The 25,840-nt window shown below is 44.9% G+C and overlaps 1 protein-coding gene across 4 annotated transcripts in view; it reads right to left on the bottom strand.

Moving 5' to 3' along the window:
• ARHGEF10L (Rho guanine nucleotide exchange factor 10 like) overlaps nucleotides 1–25,840 on the bottom strand; it is a 763,679-nt gene that overhangs the window by 572,889 nt on the left and 164,950 nt on the right. The window lies entirely within an intron of this gene.

The raw sequence follows: 25,840 nt of genomic DNA on the forward strand, positions 1-25,840 counted from the left end.
CAGAGGGTTCTGGGAACCTGTGATGATGAACCAGACGTAGAAACAACATAATCGTGACCGTTGCGAGCCGACATGTAAGTTCGCAATTGCGAACTGGTACAAAACCCTCGCGAACTGGCAGAAATCCTTGCGAACTGGCAGAAATCCTTGCGAACACAAAAAAAGCATTCAGCAGGTTCAAAAGTTCAAACTCATCATTAGTAACCATTCCATGTAGTGCTTCCTGACAAGGGCCCCTCCAGAGTTCAGTTGCTAGTTGCAACAATTATATGACCCTGCTCTGACCCTCACAGCAGGCTCATAGAATAGCTACAAGTAGGCCACAAAGGTCCTGGAAAAAAAAATTGCACTGCAACAGAAAGCAAATTACAGATAAGGAAGCAGGTGCCAGACTGGAATTTTAAAACAGTGACACATTAATAAATCAACCCCAAATTAATTCATGTCAGTTGAAGCAGGCAGGTGTGCTTGCTTTTCCCCCCCATAATCTACAGTGATGATGAACCAGAGGGTGGCATTGATGCACCAGAGGATGGCATGGGTGAAACAGAGGGTGGCAGGGGTGAAACAAAGGGTTCTGGGAACCTGTGATGATGAACCAGACGTAGAAACAACATAATCGTGACCGTTGCGAGCCGACATGTAAGTTCGCAATTGCGAACTGGTACAAAACCCTCGCGAACTGGCAGAAATCCTTGCGAACTGGCAGAAATCCTTGTGAACACAAAAAAAGCATTCAGCAGGTTCAAAAGTTCAAACTCATCATTAGTAACCATTCCCTGTAGTGCTTCCTGACAAGGGCCTCTCCAGAGTTCAGTTGCTAGTTGCAACAATTATATGACCCTGCTCTGACCCTCACAGCAGGCTCATAGAATAGCTACAAGTAGGCCACAAAGGTCCTGGAAAAAAAATTGCACTGCAACAGAAAGCAAATTACAGATAAGGAAGCAGGTGCCAGACTGGAATTTTAAAACAGTGACACATTAATAAATCAACCCCAAATTAATTCATGTCAGTTGAAGCAGGCAGGTGTGCTTGCTTTCCCCCCCCCCATAATCTACAGTGATGATGAACCAGAGGGTGGCATTGATGCACCAGAGGATGGCATGGGTGAAACAGAGGGTGGCAGGGGTGAAACAGAGGGTTCTGGGAACCTGTGATGATGAACCAGACGTAGAAACAACATAATCGTGACCGTTGCGAGCCGACATGTAAGTTCGCAATTGCGAACTGGTACAAAACCCTCGCGAACTGGCAGAAATCCTTGCGAACTGGCAGAAATCCTTGCGAACACAAAAAAAAAAAATTCGCGAGAATTCGCAGATTTTGCAGATTGCGAGTTCGCAAATTCGCAAAATTTGCGAACGCCAGATTGGCAAAATTCGCCCATGCTTACTGCAGATGCCTTTCTCCTCCTCGTGTCAGTAGAATCTGGGGGTTCTACTGAAACGAATTAGAAGGCTACAAGGCAGCCAATTGTAGTGCCTGGGTAGAACCCAGGCTCATGTTGGACTGAGCCTGTCCGGTGACTGCCTTAGACCGTGCCCTATCGGTATTTCAGAAGTAGCGGCATATCTGAAACATTCCCTCATATATGTATGCCTCTACTTGGAAAACTTGTTTAAATCAACGCCTCAGAATATGGTCGACCTGAACAGAGAAGCGGGTTCCGGGACTACTTCTGGTGTGAAAGGCACAGGTGACCACGCCTGGAACAGCTGGAGCACAAATGCAGCACTGCGCATGGCTTTAAAATTCCTAGAGGAGGACAAGCCAGAAATTTAAAAGGGAGAGCCCTTTTCTGGAAAAAAAAGTTAAACATGGCTAGATCACTGTTTGAGAGAGCACTTCCACTAGAAAATTAGAGTGCAACAGTCACCGTCAAAGCAAGGTGGTAACTTGGTGTTGTGTGTGTGTGTGTCTGGCTCTGTGTGTGGCTCTGTGTGTGTGTGGCTCTGTGTGTGCCTGTGTATGTGTGTCTGTGTGTGTGGCTCTGTATGTGTGTGTGTGTGTGTGGCTCTGTGTGTGTGGGGCTGTGTGTGGCTCTGTGTGTGTGTGGCTCTGTGTGTGTGTGTGGCTCTGTGTGTGTGTGGCTCTGTGTGTGTGTGGCTCTGTGTGTGTGGCTCTGTGTGTGTGCCTCTGTGTGTGTGGCTGTGGCTGTGTGTGTGTCGCTCTGTGGGTGTGTGGCTCTGTGTGTATGTGTGTGGCTCTGTGTGTGTTTTTGAAACAAATAAAACACGTTATTTGCAATGTCAATAGCTCAAACTCGCGTAAATACGCGACCTATTGCATTGCAAATTCAATAGGTCTCGCATTTGCGAGAGATTAAGCTATTGGCATTGTAAATGACAGTGCCATTTATTTTTCTGTTTTCAAAACCAACACATAAGTAAAATTTTTGTCATTTACAATGCCAATAGCTCTAACTTTTGCAAAGGCGAGACCGTTGCATTGTAAATGCTTGTTATTTGCTTAGTTAAGAGCTAGAAAGCTTGCGGTTTTCATGCAGTAAACAACTCAGTGAAACAAACACAGGTAGTTTCTTGTGTCGCTGTTGTGCCTAAAAATTACTTCGGTCAGACTACGTGTCTATGTTGTGTTTTGGTACCAGCTGCACCGAACGCAGAGCATGGTGTGAATGCGCCACGGCTTTCAAGGCGCTCGGTGAAGCCCCGAGAAAGTATAGACTGGCTCGCGAGCGTGTTTACAGTACGACTTGTTGGTGCTGTGGTATCTTTCTGCCTACACTGTGCGTGCTCTACCTGATCATTAGTGACTTCTGCAATTCTGCCAAGTCCTCATTTATTCCATTTTACTAATTAAATTGTATTAACCTTTAGCTTGGAAACCTAGACATGGCAATTTCACAACCAGCAAAGTCCTGTGGTTAGAGTCTATTAACTTTATAAGACACTGAAGGGACCAAACACGACGCTGAAATTAAACAAGTCTTCTCGGCTCAATGCTGTTTGGGAGGTGGGAGGGGAAGTAGGAGAGGGGGGAGTGATCGGGATGAAAGCGCTAGCGGCGGCATGCTGGCAAATGGTGACCTGCAGAGCGCGTGAATGGGAAGAGCGGCCGTGGGAGGTGGGAGGGGAAGTAGGAGAATGGTGGTGTCCGATGTACATGCGGGGCGGGGGAGCGGCAGCCTTTGAAGTGTGATGCGAGGTACAGGCAAAGCCCTCTTGTTAGGATTTTCTGTTGCCGACCTATATCTCTAGCCAGCAATGTGCAAGTTCATTGTCAGGCGAGACCTAATGATGCGAGGCACAGGCAAATGGTGGTGTGCAAGCGGCTTGCTTTCAAGTCTGATGGGGGGGAGGGGGAGCAAATGGCGAGCACGCGCCCGTCGCACATGCACTGGCGATAATCCGCATTCCAAAGCCCTCTTGGTAGGATTTTCTGTTGCCCCTCTATATCTCTCGCCAGCAATGTGCAAGCGCATTGACTGGTGAGACCGAAAAAGAAGTGGGGGGACGCTGACGTCACGATAGGAAGTGATGTCACGAAAGGTGGCTTGCACCATCGGACTCATTGCCTCCCCTCGCTCACCCCTTAGATGCGATTGCATTAGGCAAGCCAGCGCATGAGCCGTGTTCTGAATGGGATCCGATCTTGCCCCAGAGAGGCCAAAGAGTGAATGTGTGGCTCCATTTGCTCCAGTTATCTAGCTCCCAGTAAAATAAGTGGGGGGGCGCCGTCCACCCGCGTGGTACCCCGACTCGAGCCCTGACTATAATTAGATTACCGCAGGGACGGCAAGTGATTGTGCTTTCACTTTCATTACTATGTGAAGCTTTCTTCAGTAGTGACCCACCTGATATACGGTTGTGTGGGTCCACTGACTTCCATGTGGGCAGCTGTGTGAGGAGGTACTGTGTGCACAATTGGCCGGCAATTAAAATGCGCTTTTATGGCGACTCTAATTAATGCCGCGTGAAAACACTGCATTCACTAAGAGGGGATGCGCATTTAGCAGCCGCTGTGTAGGACTGTGAGGGGAGTGGTGTGATGTGACATGGCACAGACCTATTCTCTCGGTCAGGAGGACAGTGCGAAGAGCTATGAAAATACATCCATGCCGGACCCACTCTACACAGGCTTGGACACTATGTATTTAGTAGCTGATGCCGTGGCCAATTCCCTCCCTCTGCGCTGACTGAATTTCTTGGTAAAGCCGCCATGTTATTGCTTGCCCACCTAAAGCATGTCCGGCCTACCACCAGAGGTCATGCTCTCGCTTATTAACAAATGGGGAGATTTTAGCACAGTTAATGGTTTTGTTATATGCCGTGCTTTATATGGGTGGGCATTGAGTACTTGCACCACTTCGGTTTGAAAGGGAGAATCCACTACTGCAGTATTTTTAGTGAGAGAGAACGTAAACTTCTCAGTTGCAAACAGGTGTTCCGGTATAACTGAATACCCGCCATTCTAAATTTCCATTTCAAGCGTTGGTTTTATACGTAGTGTAATTAGCCCTGGTACAACAATTTTTTTTATCCTGTATACTCCAAATCAAAGTTTTAGCTCCTAATTGAATCATTCACGCTGCCCTTAACGTTGCAGTCCTTAAGGGGTTTAGTGGCAGAATTTCCAATGCACAATTTTTAGTCCCCCATAAAACTTATCAGTTATGGTGTGCCCAAGTACAGAGGCTTTGTTGTGTTTACGCCTGGTATCCCAAATGCAGAATTTGCAGTCTCGGTACCCGTGGTGCAGTGTTTAATCCTGGTATCCCTAATGATGAATGCCTAGTCCCTATATCTCAGAGGCAGAGTTTTATTGTGAACTTTATATCCTGCTATTCCAGATGTAAAGTGTTTAGCCCCTTTACCAATTATACTGTGTTTACTCCTTTTTACTGTAATGCAGAAATTGTTTTTATGTTTTTAGTTTTAATACACCCTATTTGTTTTTCTGGTAACCCCTGTGGCCAATGTTATTGTCTCACTTATATAACGTTTTGTAATAATAATTATTATTTTTATTAATTTTTTTGGCCCCGATCTCCACAGTTAACTTTTTTTTATCTGTTTGTTCTTGGTATCACACCAGCAGAGTTTTTAGTTATCCCTGATACCAAGAAGATAGCGCTTATGCTTAACTCGTTTTTCTCGTATACCCATACGTCTTAACGTCTTAATGTTTCCAGGGCCGAGTGTAGGCTTGTAATAATTTAAATGCAGTACAGCAGGGGGTGCAGATTAGCGCCTCTTTAGTTTTTCCCCTTTCCTAAAACAACATTGTGTTCACCAGATGAGGAAGTGCACCATTCCTAGAGGTACTGCAATACCTGGTGCTGCCTGGGCGGAGGATAAAAAAATAGTTCAAAACACAGTAAGGGGCCGGGGTCCTGCTCACCTTTATTCTGCATACATATTGACACCAATGGGAGATTTGTTAAATACCGCTAATTGAGCCAGGCTAATAGGATTCTCTCCTGACCCCCCTCTCTCATCGGCCTATCTGTTGTCTTATACCTCTGTCTCTCCTCTACTCAAATACTACCTCATTAATCCCCATCTGCATCTACTACTCTCCTCCTCCCTCACATTTATTTCCTTGCTGTCCCCATAGCCCTCCTTTTTCCTCTAACCCTGCCCTCTGCCACTAATCTCGCGATGCACTCTCAATCTTCCCCTCTGTATTTCCTCCTCACTTTGTCCACTCCACTCCAAACAAAAACACATACTTTACACGCATTTTTATTTACAATGCCAATAGCTCTAATTCTCACAAATGCGAGACCTATTGCATTGCAAATGTTTGTTAATAAGGCTTTGACCACTATTGAAGCCATTTCACTCTGGCCTTGGGATATCAGCAAAGTGTTGGCAGTGGACAAAAGGATGTCTGCCAAAAAAGGTAGGGGACAGAGTAAGTGAATTATCTTATGCAACTGCTTGGAAATACATATACATACAAACAGACGCTTGTGGGCTGGCAACAATGGGGTGCAAATAGGCCTTCTACACTTCAGTCAATGACAGAAAGTCATACAGAAAGATCAAGGGGATTACCTATTGGGCCAATATAATTTTTAATGATCCATGACTTACGGACCAGTACGCATTCGTTAGGCTGAGAATAACTCTACTGTCTTTCCCCAGTGACGTCTGAACCAGTGAATGAATGGAATACACATTCTTACCATCACTGCACAAGGGACTAGAACCACCGCCTTGGACAGGAGGACTTTCTCCTGTCAACGATAAGCTTCATCAGTGGACACAACTGGTCAAGACTTCTTACAAATACCACTGAAGGCAGCGAGAAGAATTGTGTGCTAGTCCCTGCAACCAACTCCAGTGCACCAGCATCGAATATGTAAGAGTCAGAAATGTTCACAAAGAATCAAAGCGGACAGACCCAGGAAAGACATTCAGGTGAGATAGGTATTCAAATGCCTCTGTTGCCTGGTCTGAATGACAGTTAGTACTAACTCGATCTTTAACCCCCGAGTGAAAATCTAATCTGAATGGAAGCATCCTAAAGGGTGCCCTTTGGTCATGAACCAAAGGAAATGACTCTGCCATCCTCCTTCCGCTCCGTGGAAAGCATTCCACTAATGCTCATTGATTTCTCTGTCTTTCCTATTCCAATTTGCCTTCAGTGTTAGATGGTGAATCCTCTTCCCAATGACATCTAGACATTTCAAGAGATTGGGTTGACCGGGCCTCTTGTGTCATAGCCAAAGCTATATGGATTAGCAATGCCTGTCCCTGCTATGCAACCATCCGGAAATCCACAAACTCTCCCTCTGAGGCAAATGAACAAAATGCACGTATCCCTACCCATGCTACCCCCTGCATGATGGAGTGGTGAGCATTTGCCACTGGAGCTCCCATGCAGTGCCATTTTGATACACAGCCTGCCGCTTCCACAGAGCAAGTGAAGCAGATCTGAGCATTTAATTTCCCCGCTACCTAGACCTATTGTAAACTGTCTGAGTTACTAGGAGAAGAAAAACTATCGCGTCTGCCGCCTAGGAGACCCTATATAGCAGACTTTACGCAAATAATGGGGCCTGCCTCAGGTTTTGCTTGAGAGAATGTTCCCATGAGGCACAGGGTCAAGACTGATTTGTATATGGCCAGGTCTAAACTGGGGTGGTATGGTGAGCAAAAGAAGGATGGATTTAACCCAGATCTCTTGACTGGGGGGTGAATGTTTTGATTTGTTCTGCATTCCGTCCATCAATTGTGGGTCTTTTGCTCTCTTGCTCTGTGTGATCCGGGTATGCCCAGACGCGGGTCGCGGGCTCACTGTGCCAGTGGCTTCAAGCTATCCTGGCTGATAAGGGGTGAAAGCCAGAAACCAGTCCTAGGATGCTTGTTTCTGGTTGGGGAGGACCTGGCCTGGCAGTTCGGGCTGGACTGTTCCCATGAGGCACAGGTCTAAACTGGGGTGGCGCCCTGGATTTAACCCCGATCTTTGACTGGGGGTGAATGCGTTGATTTGTTCTGCATTCCATCCATCAATTGTGTGTCTTTTAGTTTGAAAGGCAAGAGTGAGATAAAGGGATGGGAGTGTTTGGTAGCAGACTAAAGAGGCACGAGGTCGATTCAAAACTACGCAGCCTTAGTATTAGAGGCACCAACATGTAATAGCCTAGGTGATGGAAGAGCTTTGGGAACCAACCCTTATTGTTTTACATTTTAAGCACTGGTCACACCACCAGCCCCAAAAATAGGTCAACCATGCTGCTCCTATGCCACGAGGTACGTAAAATAAATATGGCATGTAACGCATCCTATTTTCCCTTGAATATGTCCTATAAACATTGCACACATAGTAGCAGCATCAAGTTCATCACAACGCGACCAAACCACTTGTCAGGACCTCACCCAACGTTCCCTACAACAACTCACTTCTGCTTTTAAACATACAGATCTTCCTGGAATCCCTCAGTTTGAGTGCCACAAAACAACATCAGTGACAGCTGAACTCTACACAAATCCCACATAACGTGATCACCAGAAGGTAGGAAATATTGTTAATTCTAAATATGTATCCCTTTATTCATAGCAGAGATCACTAAATGCCAGGTTTTTGGTTGCACTGTTACAGAGTGGCTGATAGAGAGCTCATGGGATTAGGGTTTGGGCGAGGGGGGTTAGGGCTGGAAGGGCATGTGGGACTAGATTTTAAGTGAGAGTGACCAAGCAAGCAGCCTAAACGAAACAATAAAATTCATGATGCGCTCGAATTCCAACAAGCTAATAAAATAACAAGCTTAGAGAACAAGCACTGGCGTTGCCAATAGGTTTCGCATTTGGAAAGTTGGAGCTATTGGTTTTGTAAATGACATTTTATATTTATATATTGTTATTGACAATGCCAATAACGATATATAAATATAAAATGTCATTTACAAAACCAATAGCTCCAACTTTTCAAATGCGAAACCTATTGGCAACGCCAGTGCTTGTTCATCCATTACTGGATTCAAATTCCAGTGCAAAGAGGAAGTGGCGCAGTGCAAACCTGCCAGTCAGCTGTATTATGCGTATAATCAGGCTCCAGGAGGGGGTCACTGTAAAGCGCGCACAGGATCACTTAAAACTGAGCTCAGGGTCTGCAGGAGAAGGGCTGGTGTGTAGGTAAATAAATTATGTTTAGAGATAGAAGAATGGAGGATATTTTAAGGCTGCATCTGACAATACGCAAGCTCCTGTGGCATCGCAGTGGCAAAACTCTAAATTACGGAGCTGTGAACCTCTCATAATTCTTAGATATTCATTTGCTTTCGGATAATGGGGGCTCCCCATGAGTTAGGGGATCTCTGATGGTCTGCCTCACTACATACAAGCACCCGTGCAAAGTGGCGGCCAGCCTTATGTCCCTGTGGCATTGGAGACGAGGATAGCATGCGGTAGTCAAGTCTGGGCATTCTGCCTCCATAGCAAACGGTGCCTATGAGGTGGGCGCGAGGGGGCTACACTCTGCCTTGTTTGCCTTTAGCCGTATCTTATATGACCCCAGGTTGCATTTATCATTTGAACTCGCATTTAATGGCTTGTACGGGATGATGTGCGGTATTATCCACTTACATACAGGACTTAATGGTTGAAGAAAGTAAACACCCGGAGAGCAACAACGAGCAAGAGTGAGGAATAGAGAGAGGTGCATTGGGAGAAAGAGGTGACAAGAAACAGGAAAAGAAACAAGTTAGCAAACATCCAAATGCGGGAATTTACCGACAAAAACACAATTGTGCATCCATAAGCTCGTTTTTGACAGATTTGTAGCCTAGACTCTATGAACTAAGAACGAAGGCTAATGCAATTAGCACGGAGCGACGGGGAGCAAATGGGAGCGAGGCATTGCGCAGAGGGGGGGGGGGGGGGGAGAGCATTCCTTTGAAGTGTGAAGCTCTCGGCATTGCTGTGGCGGGTCCAATGCGATGATGCAGGCGGCTCGGGGTGCAAATGGCAGCAAGCTTGTGCACGGTTTACAGATAGAAGAATGGAGGGTATTTTAAGGCTTCATCTGACAATACGCAAGCTCCTGTGGCATCGCAGTGGCAAAACTCAAAATTACGGAGCTGTGAACCTCTCATATTTCTTAGATATTCATTTGCTTTCGGATAATGGGGGCTCCCGATGAGTTAGGGGATCTCTGATGGTCTGCCTCACTACATACAAGCACACGTGAAATTACGGAGCTGTGAACCTCTCATATTTCTTAGATATTCATTTGCTTTCGGATAATGGGGGCTCCCGATGAGTTAGAGGATCTCTGATGGTCTGCCTCACTACATACAAGCACACGTGCACCGTGGCGGCCAGCCTTATGTCCCTGTGGAATTGGAGACGAGGATAGCATGCGGTAGTCAAGTCTTCGCATTCTGCCTCCATAGCAAACTGTGCCTATGAGGTGGGCGCGAGGGGGCTACACTCTGCCTAGTTTGCCTTTTGCCGTATCTTATCTGACCCCAGGTTGCGTTTATCATTTGAACTCGCATTTAACGGCTTGTACGGGACGATGTGCGGTATTATCCACTTACATACAGGACTTAATGGTTGAAGAAAGTAAACACCCGGAAAGCAACAACGAGCAAGGTTGAGGAATAGAGAGAGGTGCATTGGGAGAAAGAGGTCACAAGAAACAGGAAAAGAAAAAAAGAAAGAACGAACGAAAGACAAGAAGTGGCAAAGACAACAATCTGCGGGCGGGGGAGAGCTCCTGGCAAATGGCCTCGCAATGCTGGCAAATGGCCGGAGGGAAGCCGGATGGGGGCGGGAGAGCCTGTTGGGGGGGCGGGAATGCGAGCGAGGGGAGGAGAAGTGTGGCAGGCGGATTAGGGAGATGCGCGTACTTGTGTGGTCATGTGACCCGCTTTTGTGGTCACGTGACTCACATGCACTGTGAAGAAACCGCAGTGGTTTGACGAGTCGATCGAGCCCTTGAATTCTCGCCTATTACATTCGCAAGCGAATGATAATAGGCGAAACCTAAAAAATTACTTCTGAAGGTGTGCAAGAGGCATCAACCTGCTAATTTGCATACAAGCTCCCTCAATCCTCTGCACACATCACATCTCTGCTGCAGGCTCCACCGGTGCCTGACTCTAAAATGGCGGCCGCTGCTGCCCACACGGCGATCTTTTCGGGATTCAACATCTGAGGCGCCCGTTCTCCTGGCGGTTCCTGTGGCGAAGGACTTCATTTGGGCGCTCTGTGCCTTCTGCGTCCATAGCTCCCACATATTGCTGCCATATGTCTGCTGCCTGCTTGCCCCCCTGCCGGCCCGCACAACTACCAGGGCGGATGAACCCACACACAACCCACTGGCTGCACCGGGAGCCGTGCCAGCACCAAACGGCCAACGCGCAGGAGCGCGACCACACCAACTGCGTCAACACGGCCTTCACCCCCACGCACAACGTCACCACCCACAACGTGTTTAACTGGGCTCTGGTGAGAGGCCCCTCCTTCCCTTCAAACTTTGTTTTAGACTTTGCTGCCTCCCGTTCTGCCTTGGCGCCTGTGGCCTTTCTTCCCTGACCCCCTGGTCTCCGGATTGAACTCCTCTGCCCCAGCTCCTTATGAACGATGAGGCTGTGACTTTGCTGCGGACTGCCTTTCTCCCCCTGGACTTGCTGGCTATGTCAGCCCTCTTCCTGGACTTTCGGACTTGGACCTTTGTGCTCCCCAACATTTTCTTTTTATGACTCGCTTCTTCTTCTACCTTTCTCCTCCGCCATTTTAGCGATCTCTGACCTCCCCCTCTGTCCTAGCGACCGTTCTATTGTCTCTCCTGTTGCCTCTGACACACTCCTCACTGTCTTATTCATTACTATCTGCTTCCCTCTCTCGTTTGTCTCACTTTCCTGCCCTTCTCTGTCCCTCCCTTGGTGCTGTGACTGCATCTCCCTCCGACCCCACTTAATGGAACTCTTCTTTTCTGTATATAGAGATAACTCTAATCACCAGTATATGCAGTAGACCTTTGTACTATCTACCATTCCTATGTGACTCTTAGAGTATATCCATTCGTATCCCTTCCCTATGTATATAGAGATAACTCTAATCACTAGTATATGCAGTAGACCATTGTACTCTCTACCATTCCTATGTGACTCTTAGAGTATATCCATTCATATCCCTTCCCTATGTATATATACATAACTATAATTACCAGTCTCTTCTTTGTGTGACTTTACATCTTGTACATTTGCAATTTTTTTCTGCGTGTATCGTTTATGTAACGCATGTAATGCTAAGTCCTTATGTTTTGCAACTGGTTCTTATGTAAAGTGCTCTGACACCTTCAGGTAAAGTTCGCGCTATATAAAATCGCATTAAATAAATACAATTAAATAAAAAACATTGCTTTACCAGTCATATGAGAGGTGTTTCTTATGTTGTGTTCTTAATGCCTTAGAGCCAGTCCACTAGTGCCTGAAGAAGATGTGTACTCATTTGTTGTGACCTACCATAAGGGTAAGAGGGCTCACAGTTAGCACCATATTGGTTGCAAAGTTACACCTGGTAATGTGGCTAAGATCACGAGTAGCATCATTAAAGTAAGGTGGGCAGCATTTCAGTTGCCTTTTTTGCCTATGAATGTTGAACAGCTGAAAGCTTAGATAAATTCCTTGCTGCAGAAAAGAGGGTGCTAGGTGGGCTTACAGCGTGTGGTCGATAGTTTCTGCCGTTTTATGAAGGAGTTGGGTCTGAAAGTCAACACATCAAAAACCTTTACTATATATTGTGGTAAACAAAATATATCCAAGAGACCAATTTTTATAGCAGGGCATAAATTGGAATTTGCTAAACATTTTTCCTACCTCGGGATACATTTGGCTCAAAATGAGACGTGGCTCTTTCTGTTAAAAAGCTTGAGCTTTCAAGATCTACTGCCGCTCTCAAAATCTTTTCTAGAAGGTTAGGAACAAGACCCCCGTGGAATTGATTAAAATCTACAAAGCTAGGTGTAGCCGGAAATATTTATGGCAGTGGGGTGTGGGGTCTTGCTAACCCCGCACCCATCCAGGTGCCTGAAAATACCTTTTTAAAATACATACTGGCAGTTCCTAAAAGCTCTTCCAATTTCAATTGCCACTCAGAACTTGGCCTATCTTATATTACTGATCTTATTAAAATAGAGCCAGTTCTACTATGGCACAGAGTCTGGACCCAAGAAGCGACACATTTAAACAGAGATGTCCTGACAGATATACTGAAATTGGATGGTGCCATAAAAATCCCATGGGTTAAGTAAGTACATAACTTTCTTAAAGATATCGGGAGAGAAGAATACTTACAGAATCTGTCTGATATCTCAGCAATTTCTCGAAAAAACTTGAAGAAAGAGTGTCAAGCACTTTTGGATTCCAATAGGACTGCTGCGGAGGTCCTAAAATCCTCTATTCAGCAGCATCAACTGGTTTTAGCAACTTTTAAGATTCAGCCCTATTTAATATATGTAACAAGCACTTATGAGCGATTTCTGCTCACACGTTTCAGATTTAACATCTTCCATAGATTGGTTAGCTTTCCCACGATCAACAACTGGACACATGAGCTACCACTCTCTCCCTGTGATAACACCTCTCCTCAGAGTATGATTCATGTATTTCTTTTTTGTAAATTTTATGACGAAATGAGGAAAATTGTTTTACTACCTTTATTAAGAGAGCTAGGACTTCGCCATTGTCGTGAGGCGATGATTAGCATTCAAGCTCTAGACAATCATGTATCTGTATCAAGAACAACTTTGTTCCTAGAAAAATGTTATAACTATCAGGAAACGTAGGGACACTTAATCTGCACTTTATAAATGAAATAGTTTTTATCTTCTTAATTAACTGGTTTTAAATGAATATAATGAAATTCTGTATTTTTATGTAACTATGTATTTACGATATTTTTATCTGTACTTTTATGATTGCATCAAACAATCGAATAAAGATATTTCGAATTGAATAGTGCCTGAAGAAGATGTGTACTCATTTGTTGTGACCTACCATAAGGGTAAGAGGGCTCACAGTTAGCACCATATTGGTTGCAAAGTTACACCTGGTCATGTGGCTAAGATCACGAGTAGCATCATTAAAGTAAGGTGGGCAGCATTTCAGTTGCCTTTTTTGCCTATGAATATTGAACAGCTGAAAGCTTAGATAAATTCCTTGCTGCAGAAAAGAGGGTGCTAGACTGCATGCGGTCTAGGCGCTATATAATGATACATGAAGTAGTGGCACAGTGCTGGATTTCATTGGTGCTGGAGGTACCTGGCTTTCTAGAGTGATATTGCATGCTAATGATTGTGAGGTCTAAGATGGGCCCGAGGCAGTACTGAGGACCCGACATATTGCATAGGGCATGATACTGCCCATAAGATGACGTGACACTCTATTAGCAAAGCAGCTGAAATTGATGTGTCTATTAAAGTGCATTCCTTACCATTTGATAAGTGAGAGTTCAAATTTCACCACACCAGGATCCACTGGTCAGATCAGGGGGTCAGCATTTTCAAAGACAAAGGATTAACAACGGTTAACCGTGGGCACTCTTGACACAGGGTGGTGGAGTTTTACTGTATTGTATTAAGTATATTTATTGTGAACATTGCCTCTTGTAAACTATCTAAGAAAATATATTGTATTCTTTTTTCCATGGGTGTGGGCCAGGAATGAGGTCCTCTGTCAATGCCCTTGGAAGCAGACCTCGGTGTAGGCAGTCTATCACACAGTTGTCCAGACCATACTCATAAAAAGAGAAGCAAGTGAGGTCACTCCTGCCCTTGAGCACAGTATGGTTTTCTCGACAACAGCTAGCTCTCAAGTCAACTGCTGGGTTTCTTCTGGAAGGATATTTTGTTGGATGTAATTCCAAATCAAGGTCATTGCTGACTGTAGTAGTTCTTCTCCTCGTTTTCAAGTGCCATGATGTTATTTTTTGCAAGAGAATTGGTGTTGTTTAATGTATACCAGGGGTAGCAATTGCTACTCCTGTGCTACTGATTGTAAGCGACACAGAGGCCTTTAACGCTAGTGCATTAACCTATCTTACTTTTACTTGAACCAGAGACCTTGAGAAAGCACGTACATCTAAGGAGCAGAGATTCTACGTTATAATTGAGTGCTGTGGACTTCCATGGAAAGCTCATGTTAGATCAGAATTTCCGCACCAGGGCTCAAAGCTATGAGCTGCTGCAGCCATATCTTTCACAGGCCTATTTCATTTTTGCATAACTGGCACAAAGACCTCTCTAAAGTGATGTAATTGTTGCCAATCTAAGTATGGGCCTAAAAATCCTAAGTGTTGTTGGCTAAAAGGCCAGGAATGACTGAAATGGTCACATGTGACATGGAGCCATTTGGCAGCTTGAATAAGGTATATCAACAAGCATTGGCAAAGATAATAGGTCTCGGCAATGGTGGAGCTCCAAGCTTTTGGGGTTTCAAATAGTATATGTTGCATTGAAACTCCAACAAACGTTACATATTCCTGTGCATTTCATTGTAGAAAAGTACATATTTGATCACCCCAACACAGCCTATTTGGACGAGAAAGCTGTTGGCAGCAGGATAATCGCCAGGTCACACTGTTATTGTTGTGTTTGTCACCTACAGCTGTAGATGGTGATATAAGGCTAGAGGGCACAGTGGGTTGTCACTCCTGAGGCATTCAAACAATGCCCTACAATGATTTCTGCATATGTTAAAAGTAATTGGGTGGTGTTTTCGGGAAGGGTTAACTAAACACTGGAAGAGGCATGACATATGCATGCCTACAACAAATGAGGAGAACTAAAAATGGAGTGACTATGGTGCCAGCAAATTTGAAGCCTACGGGCGTGCTGTAAGCCCACAAAGCAGATACAACATGTATCAGGTCAAGGCAGCGCATGCCTGCTATCTAGAGTCGAGACTTAAAAATAGGCGTGCTACAAGCCAGCAAGTCACTCGAGTGGTTGAGATGCGCTCCATCGCCGTTCAACAAAAATACAAAGCTGCAAGTTTTCAAATGCTATAAATTGTTTATAATTGTTGAATATGAGAAGCATTCTGACACCTGCAAAAAAATGCAATTATGTATTCATTAGCTACAAGAAATTATTGGCTAAACACTTCCACAAGAAAAAAACCTTGTAGGCCTCACTCAGCCCACCACAGTCCTGGCATGGCCATGAACTGGTTCAGCAGGTGGCATCTTAGGCTAATGCCCAAAAATCCGGACTACCTGCTTTTTCCACCGGGCATTTCCCTGGTGGGCTGGAGCCTATGGAGGCCTGTTTTAAGACAGGGAGGCGCTGCTGGTCCCTCTGCCACTTTCCCCAGCTTCCCTGGGAAATTGGAACAGGCACAGGGGTGGGGTCGGCAGCAGTAAGCTTTTGAGAGAGAAAAGAAGATGAGGAAGTGAACAGGGCTGGTTTGAACACTGTTGCCAGGGCTGCTTTGGTTTCCAGCCTGGTCCTAAGAGTCCTACTGTCAGGAGATAGCAAGGCAGCAGGAGGCTACATGAGCATCACAGTGACACAATTACTGTATGTAAAGTTCATTGCCGGTTCTGGTGGTTCGGTGGACCAATGCATCCACTCTAGAAACATATGTTTTACCTTATGGCCACAGATTCAAATCTTGGTGGTCCTCACAGCCCTTCATACTTCCGAGGTCGATAAAAAGGAGTACTGGTGAGTGCTATTCAATGCCAAGATGCCTCAAGGGATGAACGTGTCTTTTACAAATGCATGTGTTATGTTATGCCATTCTTCACCTTGCACAGAGCAAATGCATCAGTGGATTCTGTTCAGGCCTAGGTCTTCTACAGCTGAGGTGTTGAAGAGCCAACAGTTCAGGCCAATACCTGACATATAACTGAGCACAGAAACCTCCGTGGAGAGGCAGGAGCATGCCCAGACAATTCCATACTCTACAGATGTAGTGCTCCACTTCTGATGCAACTCAGGGCGCTAGGTCTGAGGTCCAAATACACAGCACTGTTTACCGTGCTGGCCATGAGAAGTCATTCAACCATAGGTCTGCAGAGGTGACCCTGCAGAGCAAGCACATTCAGGGTCTGACTGATAACGGCCAGGGGATGAAGTCATCACATCATGTACCAAGGGCAGCTATAATCAGAGCTATAGCCAAAAATCACAGTTGGCAAATAACATTCGGCTCCAATCGTGGCCGGCTGGTGTTGTACCACCACCCCCCCTCGACAAGCTAGGGCTTTAGTCAGGATTGACGGAAGGAGGCAGCTCTCTAACCCGATTGGTGAATTGCTTATATATGGAATGACAGCAGTAACGCATTTGGCCCCATGTATCCCCAGTGCCTACTTTGTGAAATAATAGGTGCCAGGGCCCAAAGTTATGCTTAGAAGCCCACTGCTGGTGCTATCAAAGTTAGGATTGCCTCATACCAAAGCTGCATGGTCTTGAATCCACCTCATGCCTCTTTAAACCACCACCAGATACCCCCTACCCCTGTATCTCACTCTTGCAAGTCCCTACTTTTGCCCTTGTTACTGTTTTTCCGTCTTTTTCTTCCTCCTCCTTCTCTCCCCTTATGTCTTTTTCATCTCTCTCTTGCTTTTTGGTCAAAGTTTGATGAGGAAAAAGAAGTGCCAATCCCTAAATAAAAGTGTGCTGATGGTCCCCACCTGCAACCACCAACTCAAATTAAGCACTGGTCAATCAATACAAGTTACCAGATAGAATGGTATCCTTAGGTCGACCGCTAATTTAATTAGGGTTTTCCACATTTGTACAACGTTTTGTGCTTGACTTGCACTTACCTACCGTTCGGACTTGGTTATCACATGGTGTTCCACGAGGGATCTTGATTCTCCGATCCCCGCCTGGCTGGAGACTCCTTGCTGCTTGATACTAGCTAATACAATCTGATTTTTGGAATCGCCACATAATCATTCAAGTTTGCGCTGGAATTAAAGATTCCAGGAATCTGCATCATGATTCATGAACCTTTTTCACCAGACCAGTTTTCTTCATACAATTTTGGATGCACCTACATTTTCCTAACAGAGAACACTGTAATTACTTCTTGGTTTTTTCTCCTCACTCTCACGGGCAGATTCAAGTCCTGATTGATCCCTTTATGTTTGTGGATTGAAGCGCCGTCAACTAAACTGTGCAGACCTGTTCTAATATTTATAATTGAAGCATACAGCCTGCTTATAGGTTATGTAAACTGTGATACGCTCATTGTGTATTTTTATCGCCCTCGCCTGAGGCCGGAGCATGTTTTTCTGCTCAGCATCACCAATGAACATGAATTTTGTTTCTTAAATTTTCTTAAAATAATATTTTTGGAAAATCTTTTTGCTGGTGTGTTGAAGCCTAACTTTTTTAATAGAAGCCACTGTTGCTTTAAAACAGAAGGCCATGGGCGACACTATCGAATATCAAGGGGTGCCAAAAACCAAGGCTGTGTTGTCTTTATTCCACCACAAGGCTCTTTTATCCACCACAAGACACTACACGCCCCTTTATTTTCACCGCTTTTTCCCTTGTCACAATTTTTTTCCGTCTTTATCTTTCTTTCCCATTTTTGCGTTTTTCTCTCTGTTACACTAGGTCAAACCCTACTGAGAAATTATAAGTGCCAGTCCCCAAAAAATAAGTGCTGGTGCGCCCACCTGCAAACACCAGCTCAAAATTAGCACTGGATATCCCCAACCGCACTGTAACTTTGCTCTCTGGATCCTGCTATGTCACCTCACTCTACCCTCACTCCAGCAAGCAGCAGACTCCATGTCATACATCATGTATCCTACTTGCTCCGGGCTCTGCTCGCCACAAGGTTTGCTCCATTCTTTGCTGGGCCATTCGAATAACATTTTAACATACTTCTGTTGTTTGATTTGTACAAGCTGCTCTCAAACTGGCTGAAGTATGCCACTTAGGTTGGAGCCTGTACCTCACTGCTCCGCGTGCTTGTGTCAACCTTCACAGGTCCGAGGAACTATATTCCTATGGGAGGTTCATTTCATCTTCTTGACTTGTGACCACTCTGGTGTCCAGAGATGACCTCACTGGTATAGCATTAAAGCACAGCACAGTCAAGTTACAAATAGGTTAATTTAGTCCTAAGGCTCAGAGTTGCTGATGTCCAACCAGTAACAATAGAAGATCACAGCTCAGGCTGCCTTCCAATGCCACAGTTAACACTTGCTCCAAACAGAATACTCATTCATGGTCCTATTGTGAAGAGACAAGAGCTATACATACACTAAGTAGAATATGATGCAATCACCTGAACCAGCTCTGTTAGTTTTCATATGTTGATTTCTTATAAAATGTTTATCTTTTTTTTTTTTAAATATGATGAGGGCTGTGTCCTAGTTATTCGTGCATTCCTGTGTTGTGGTTGTTCCAGGGTACATTTGTTCTGGGAAGCGCCTTGTGCACAGGCTAAACTACCAAATATGAGCTACGGTTACACTCATTCATTGGTTTACCTCTGCAGCGGCACCTTGCTGGTGTTTGGAGAGTTGAAAATAAAACTCATTACTAGACTATGTCCCTTTTGTCCTTTAATCTGCTAGGGCACTTCTTGACACTATCAGAACTGGGTATTATGGAAATTAGCCATCATATGAAATGACTACCTTTTGCTTGATGCACCCCCAGATTTTTTCCCTATCTACTTTGCTGCTGATTTTAGAACTCTGTGCACTTTACACCTGTCAAAAGAAGTAAAGTACCTCTACTCCCCCTTTAAATATGGTTACATTTTCATATTCCTGATAGGCACATTTAACTTGACTGTTCATTTCTGGTATATGGTGTAGAAAATACACCTAAGGCCTCTTAATTAAATGCTACTTGTGGACTTCAGCACCTATTGTGTCATCCACTATAGTGGAAATGCAAACATGGGTTCAGCCTACCCTATGAAGCCTGATCACTGCACTGTAAAACCTGCAGCGTGACATGTCGAAATATCTGTTTTTGACAGGTAAAGACCACCCTATTAAATATTAGTAATTCACCTGTATGTAGGCCTTGTAGCCCACAAAGCAGGGTGAATGGTATTTAAAAAGTGGGGCAAGTATACATTAATATTACCATGTCCCTACAGTGACCAGGCCAAAAAAGCTAGTTTCACTGTAGCAGGCTAAACTATGTAGAAAACCAGAGTGCAGATTAAAATACTAATACTGCGAGCTCAGGAATGGGACCAGCTAGAAAAAGAATTTAACCACTATTTTGATCAAAATACAATTTGATTGTGAAGCCAGATTTTTAATACATATTAAGGAAACATAACTTTGAGGAAGTCGTCCTTTACCAGTAAAGTTTGTTAGAAGGCTTGTTGGACTAGACAAATACTTCCCGTTGACTCCTCCTAGAAGCATTATGCTTAAGTTAGCATTTGCGGCACCGTTTTGCATTTAGCCGCCATTTTGTGTGATGATCGAAATTCGCTTCTGTCTCATTTTGCCTGCCTCAGCAGAAAGCAGCTTCATATTTTTTTTGTATTTTGCCAAGGCTGAGCTTTGTTGTCCCAATAAATACATGAATGTGCCTTTGCATACCTTCCTTGTTAGATATGTCTGTTCTCATGCTTACAGAGGCGGGCACGGGCAGAGTAACCTTGAGATTGAGATAACATGTACCCGAACCCAGTAGTGTAGCTCATCTTCTGTGGCTCCTTTTGTTAACCTGCTCCAACTGGAAATTGTCAGTTTTGGGCGGGTCTTATTGGACATTGGAAATGTATAATATCTGATGTAATGTTGGAGAGGGTCAGTCCCCTCGGTAGCATCTTAGGAGGGTAGTCAGACTGGACTCCGCTCAAGGGCAATACTAATAAATAACTTGGTTTGTATTCTTGACTGTTTCACAGACTCTTCATTTGTATGGAAGGCTGAGAGGTGGTCGCGAGTGACCCTAATCGGGTCACTTCCTTCTTGCTAAATAGCTTTAGCCTCTGCTAACTCCCAGCCTATCCTATTGCTTAATGAGGAGAGAATAAGGTGTGAAATTCCTCCTGGGAAATACACAATAGGTTGATCTGAATGAGCAGGGATGAGTACTCTGAGCTCAGTAGAATATTCAGGGTGGGGGGTGTCGGTATCCTGTTGACACCGCTGTGTCAAATCTTGCCTTAAAGGTCTGTTTGAACCACATGTAACACTTTGGCATACTTGAAAGTGAGAAAACAGTATGGCAGGACAATTCTTATGTAGCCCCTGACTGGGTGTAATAGAACCATACCTTTGCACTTCCAGACTTCTTTAGTTTTAGTGTTAGATATGGGAGGACACTAGTGATTACGATAGTGTACTCCCCTACAAATCTACAACCCTCAAACCCAAATTTACAATAGCCAAAGACTTTCGCCATCTTGAAAATGCCTTAGCATATGATATTTTGAACTGTTTGCAGCAAAGCAAGCCATAACTACTGAAAAAGCGGGTAGATTGCTCCAGGGATGTTTTATCCCATTGACTGCATTCATCCCCATCTACTGGCTAGTGCCAGGCATTACTATGGCACCCCAAGAGACCTCCTCAGAACACTTTCTCTACCTAAGGAAGACCAGAAGATGACTGTCCCTACTGACTGAGACCTGAGAGGAGACCTGAAAGGCTGGGCCTGCTCCCTCTTGTACCTAGGACAAAGAACTGAACTCCTGGGTTGCTACAGGTACACAACAAGCTTAAAGAGGTAATTTCCTAGAAGTACCCAGGTGATCAGTGGCAGTGGGACCAGGACTGGACTGTGCTGTGGTTCTCTGCCAGACACCTTGAGAGTCGTTACTTGCTGCTCCCCCCCTGAGGCTTTAGAAGTGTACTCCTGTTGTTGGGCACCAGAAGAAATTGTGAAACATTGAAAATCTTTTCCTCCAGAGCTCCATGTAGACTAGTGGAAAACAAGTTTACAGTCAGCAGTTCCACAGTGTTGGAATGAATTTCAGCTGTGTCCTGATCAAGGCTCTAAGCAGCTCAAAATAACAAGTAAGTCCCATTCTGCTTTGGGAAATTCTCAGAAGCAAAGCTCCATAGTTCCAGTGGGACCAACTTGCTTCAGGTATTCGGCCTCTGGTTCCATGACAGCTGCTACTATTTCAGTGGTGGGCTGCTCAAAGAGGAATTTTCTTCTCAAAAGGCGATAAAGCCCCTGTCTGCATTCAGACTTGGAAACCTTTTCAAACTGTTTGACTTTACAGACTTTGACCCGGAGCACTCCACTTGCAATATCGGGCTAGGGCTACAAATTGCGTCTAGGTCCCAGTCTATAGCTTCCATGGAGAACTATTGGGGCTTTGCATTATTTGGTGCTATTTTCCTTAAAATTGTTACCAATTCATTTCTCCGGCTCCCCGTATTGGATTTTTATCCTTTTTCTCATTTTGCTTATTACATTTTACTTTATTTTCTCATTCGGTTTGGGACTTTTATTCCTTGGTATTTTTACTTTATTACTGTTTTGATACTACACAAACACTGTACATATTGTCCTAAATTAACCTCGTCTGTGCTCAGGACGGCCCCCGGCTGTCCGACGTCACAGTGGGCGTGTGCTAAGGACGGCCAGGGGCCGTCTGAATCCCGCCCACTTATTCATTCTCCCGCACGGCGGAGGATTTGAACAGCACTGAAGGGTTTTAGCCTGTCAGCTCGGTGCAGTAACTACAAGGGGGTTGAGCTCAAGTTAATGACCTTGAGTGTTCATCGTGAGAGTTGTAAATATTTCTGAAGGTGGACAGTCACCCATCCCAAAAAAATTATCAAATTTCTAACAGGAATATTGTGCCAATGTTATATATTATAATTAGGCATTGCACTTGAAATCAGGACATTGACACCGTCCAGTGCTGTTTTACATATAACTAATGTAAACTGGTCATGACATGTGAACTACATTTCCCAGCAACTGATCATGTATCTGTTATTAAATGAGGACATGATGTAGGAACTACCCATAAAGAAATTGACAGCGTTGTGCTAACTTTCGATAGTGGCAATGAGTCGTGATGTGCTAATGGAGTATAGCTGCAAAGGGTCTAGATGTGCTGGTCGTCCATGTGACTATTAACTTTTTGGGCACATAAACATATGTCTGTAGTGTACGTATATGTCAAAATGCAATATATAAATACAAATCATAGCATAAAAAACAAAATAAGCAGATATAAAATATACTCAAATATTTTTCGCCTACCCTGGCATTGCTCTTTCATTCGTTCATGGCAGATTCAAAAGCCAGAGCACAATCTACTCTGGAGAGATATATGTAAGGAGCTGGCTTAGTATATGGTGCTCACTTATGTAACTGTAGCACCCTGCACAAATCCAGACAACCCTTATGGTGATTTTAGAGGTCTTAGACAACCTTAGCAAGCTCTCTAAGTGGTAGCTGTGGAGCTCAGCCTTCAGGCTTAGTCCAAACGGAGTGTAAAAGAGCTTTTTGTTACCATAACGTAATCTTATTGGTATAGATTAAGTGAAAAAGAACCACACAGTGTATTTATAAAAATATTTATTTATTATAAGACACTCACTAACACACAAATCTCTCCTACCCGGAGATATATTACACTATTACATCATATATTACACACTATTTTTTGCAAAGAAAACAGGTAAGTAGCACTTCACCGGGGGGGACCAAACCATATACTAAAATAGTAGGATGCGAACCATGATTTAAGTCAAGACAATACCCAGAAGACATAGAAATGCTGAGGTAAGTAACCAGATACCCCATGGAGGCCGTGTGCCGAGTGGGTACACGATCGCGTGCTTAATACAAGTCAATGGGTAAGTCGCGGTTGCAATTTTAAAGAAGAAGGACCCTTCCTAGTGGACCCTAAAGAAACCCAGTGAAAGACAGAAGTTTAAAAAACCACCCCACCCATGGATACCCAAGGAACCAGGATACCAACACCACGGAAGCCGGGTGCATAGGTGCGTAGTGGCATCAGAAACCGCTGTTGAATTCAATGGAGGACATCAGGAAGATGCTGATGGTGAGCAAGTGGAAAATGTCCGATGGAATCTGACGGTGGATTCAGAATGAGAAGTACCTGCAAGCAGAGGCGACAGAGTCTTTGCCACTCAGGAGTGACCAGGGGTCATGGAAGATGAATGCCCACCGAAGTCAGGTGGAGCAGGAGAGTTGACAGTGACCTTGAAGCTGCTGCTGTCCGGACCAGGCAATGCTGTGGAAGACCAGGAACCATTCACGAGCTGTCCCACATCGGATGTCAAGAGTTGGGGTCGGTGTCCGTTGGGAGCACCAACAAGCCTTGGCAACTGCAAACAACATGGAAAGGAAAAAGGTGCAGTATCGGGACCAGCAAGGTGCAGGTGACTCACCACAAGCAGGGTAGTCAGAGCAGGCCCGAGCAATCAGGGGAGCCCACTGGAAGCAAAGAAGACCCTCAAGAGGACTCACATGCCGGAGACACTGGAGTTGCAAGGGGACCTCGATCAGCTCACCAAAGATGCACGCCCACGGTGCAAAAGATGCGGTGAGGACAAAGATCTTGGTCACAAGAGACACTTGAGGTGTAGGCTACTTGGAGCCCAAAGATCTCTGAGGAAGAGAGCCAACAAGCCTTTGCAATGGCAAGTGGACGCAGTACACAGGGGTTTGGTTCCTGCCTCTCCAACAAGGATTAATGGCCTCAAACTCGGTGAGAGGGCAAGACAGGTCTTGTGGGAAGTGAAGACCCACCATCTGTGTTGCTGAGCCTTTTGGAGTCCATGGGAGCCCAGGATCAACAGACTGGTCAGCTTTGTTGTGGTGCCTGCAGATGCAGGGAAGTGACTACTTCACTTCAAGGGAGATTCCTTCATGTGTGTTAGATGCACACAGGCCTTGAAAGATCCTGTATGGAGCACAGGCACAGACATTGCAGCAGACGAGCAGGGCGATGAGACCAGGAGCAGCAGGAGTCTTAACGGTTGCAGTCTCGATACCAAGAGCAAAGTCCAGCGAAGTCCAGAGTGCCCAGACGGGTGTATTCTACAAAATGAACTTCAGTCTGAAACTTTACGTTTAAGGGCACAACAATGCAAAAACACAACAATATACAGGTGCTGCGGATGTGATGCCACAGTGGATCCAAGCATCAGGACCGAGACCCACATTACACACCAGAGCTCTGCATAGGGCTGAACAGTGTGCAACAAAATAATACACTCGATGGGCCTTTTCTGTGTACCTAGAGTTGCACAGGCATCTGCCTTGCAGATCACATCTTTATTTTGCTACTTGTTGCTCTTGTTCATCACTGTCCTAGCTCTAGTCCTCCATATCTTGTTCTTATTATTGATCTTCTACTCCATACTCTGCTGTCGTTCCTTCATCTCTCATGAAACTATTCCCTTTCCTAACACTGATCCATTCAGTGTAGTTGCTCTAGTCTGCATTCTGGCTCTGTCCTTCCCACTGATTATATTATTTGTGGTTATTGTTCGGGGCTCTCGACTCATTTCTCTCTCCTGCTGGCTGCATTCCCTGTTCACAATGTCCCCGACCTTTACCTGCCTTTTTTTGTTCTTGTTGCCATACACACCCTTTAGTCTCCTAAGCTCTATGCCACTAACGATCCATTCCAGGTCACAAAAGACAGGAGTACTACTCACTGAACGTGCCTCATCATGACAACTGCTTCTGTGAAAAAGACTCCACCTTTGGCCATCGACAAAATTCAGCCACCCGTACACTAATGCGAGATAGTGCTTCAGTTATAGGTTTCTACAGACCACCAAGATGCAAGGTGGGAGAATAGAACACAGGATGATGCTGATCTGTGGGGGAGCTTGCAGCTAGAAGCAATAGGATGAAGGTGGAGTGTGGCGGGAGGTATGTAGTCACTCTCAGAATGGGCACAAAGGAGACTCTTCTTTGGTATTATTACAGCCATAGTTGGTCAGAGGACCCATTTTTCTTTTTTAGTTTTATACAGCGCAAACGTGACCCGGAGGTATCCGATCACTTTTCATCAGCACCAGTTGCGTTACAGATGGACGCATTCATTTTGTTAGGCGTGGGGAAATTAAGTGACTTGCCCAGAATCACAGGATGTTGAGCATCCCAGATGAGACTCGTGCCCAGTTACCCAGCTTTGAGGTCGACCGTTCTAGCCGTTAGGCCACATCCTCTCCCTTATACCCATAAATAACAATTGTTGCATTGGGTGGAAAGGCAGATCCTATTGATGTTAAAAATGGTCAGTGAAGGTGCACACTAGAAAATAAGTGATAACTAGAAGAAACATTTGAACAAGTTGAAGGGAGACTCGCCACTAGTAATTCTAAGTGCAGAGTAGAACCGCACCTGCGATCAAATAATAGAAGAGGGGAACAGTGGCTGAGTCCTCAAACTGTTACAGGGATGACTT

The sequence above is a fragment of the Lissotriton vulgaris genome, chromosome 5 (assembly GCF_964263255.1).
Source record: "Lissotriton vulgaris chromosome 5, aLisVul1.2, whole genome shotgun sequence".
NCBI lineage: Eukaryota > Metazoa > Chordata > Amphibia > Caudata > Salamandridae > Lissotriton > Lissotriton vulgaris.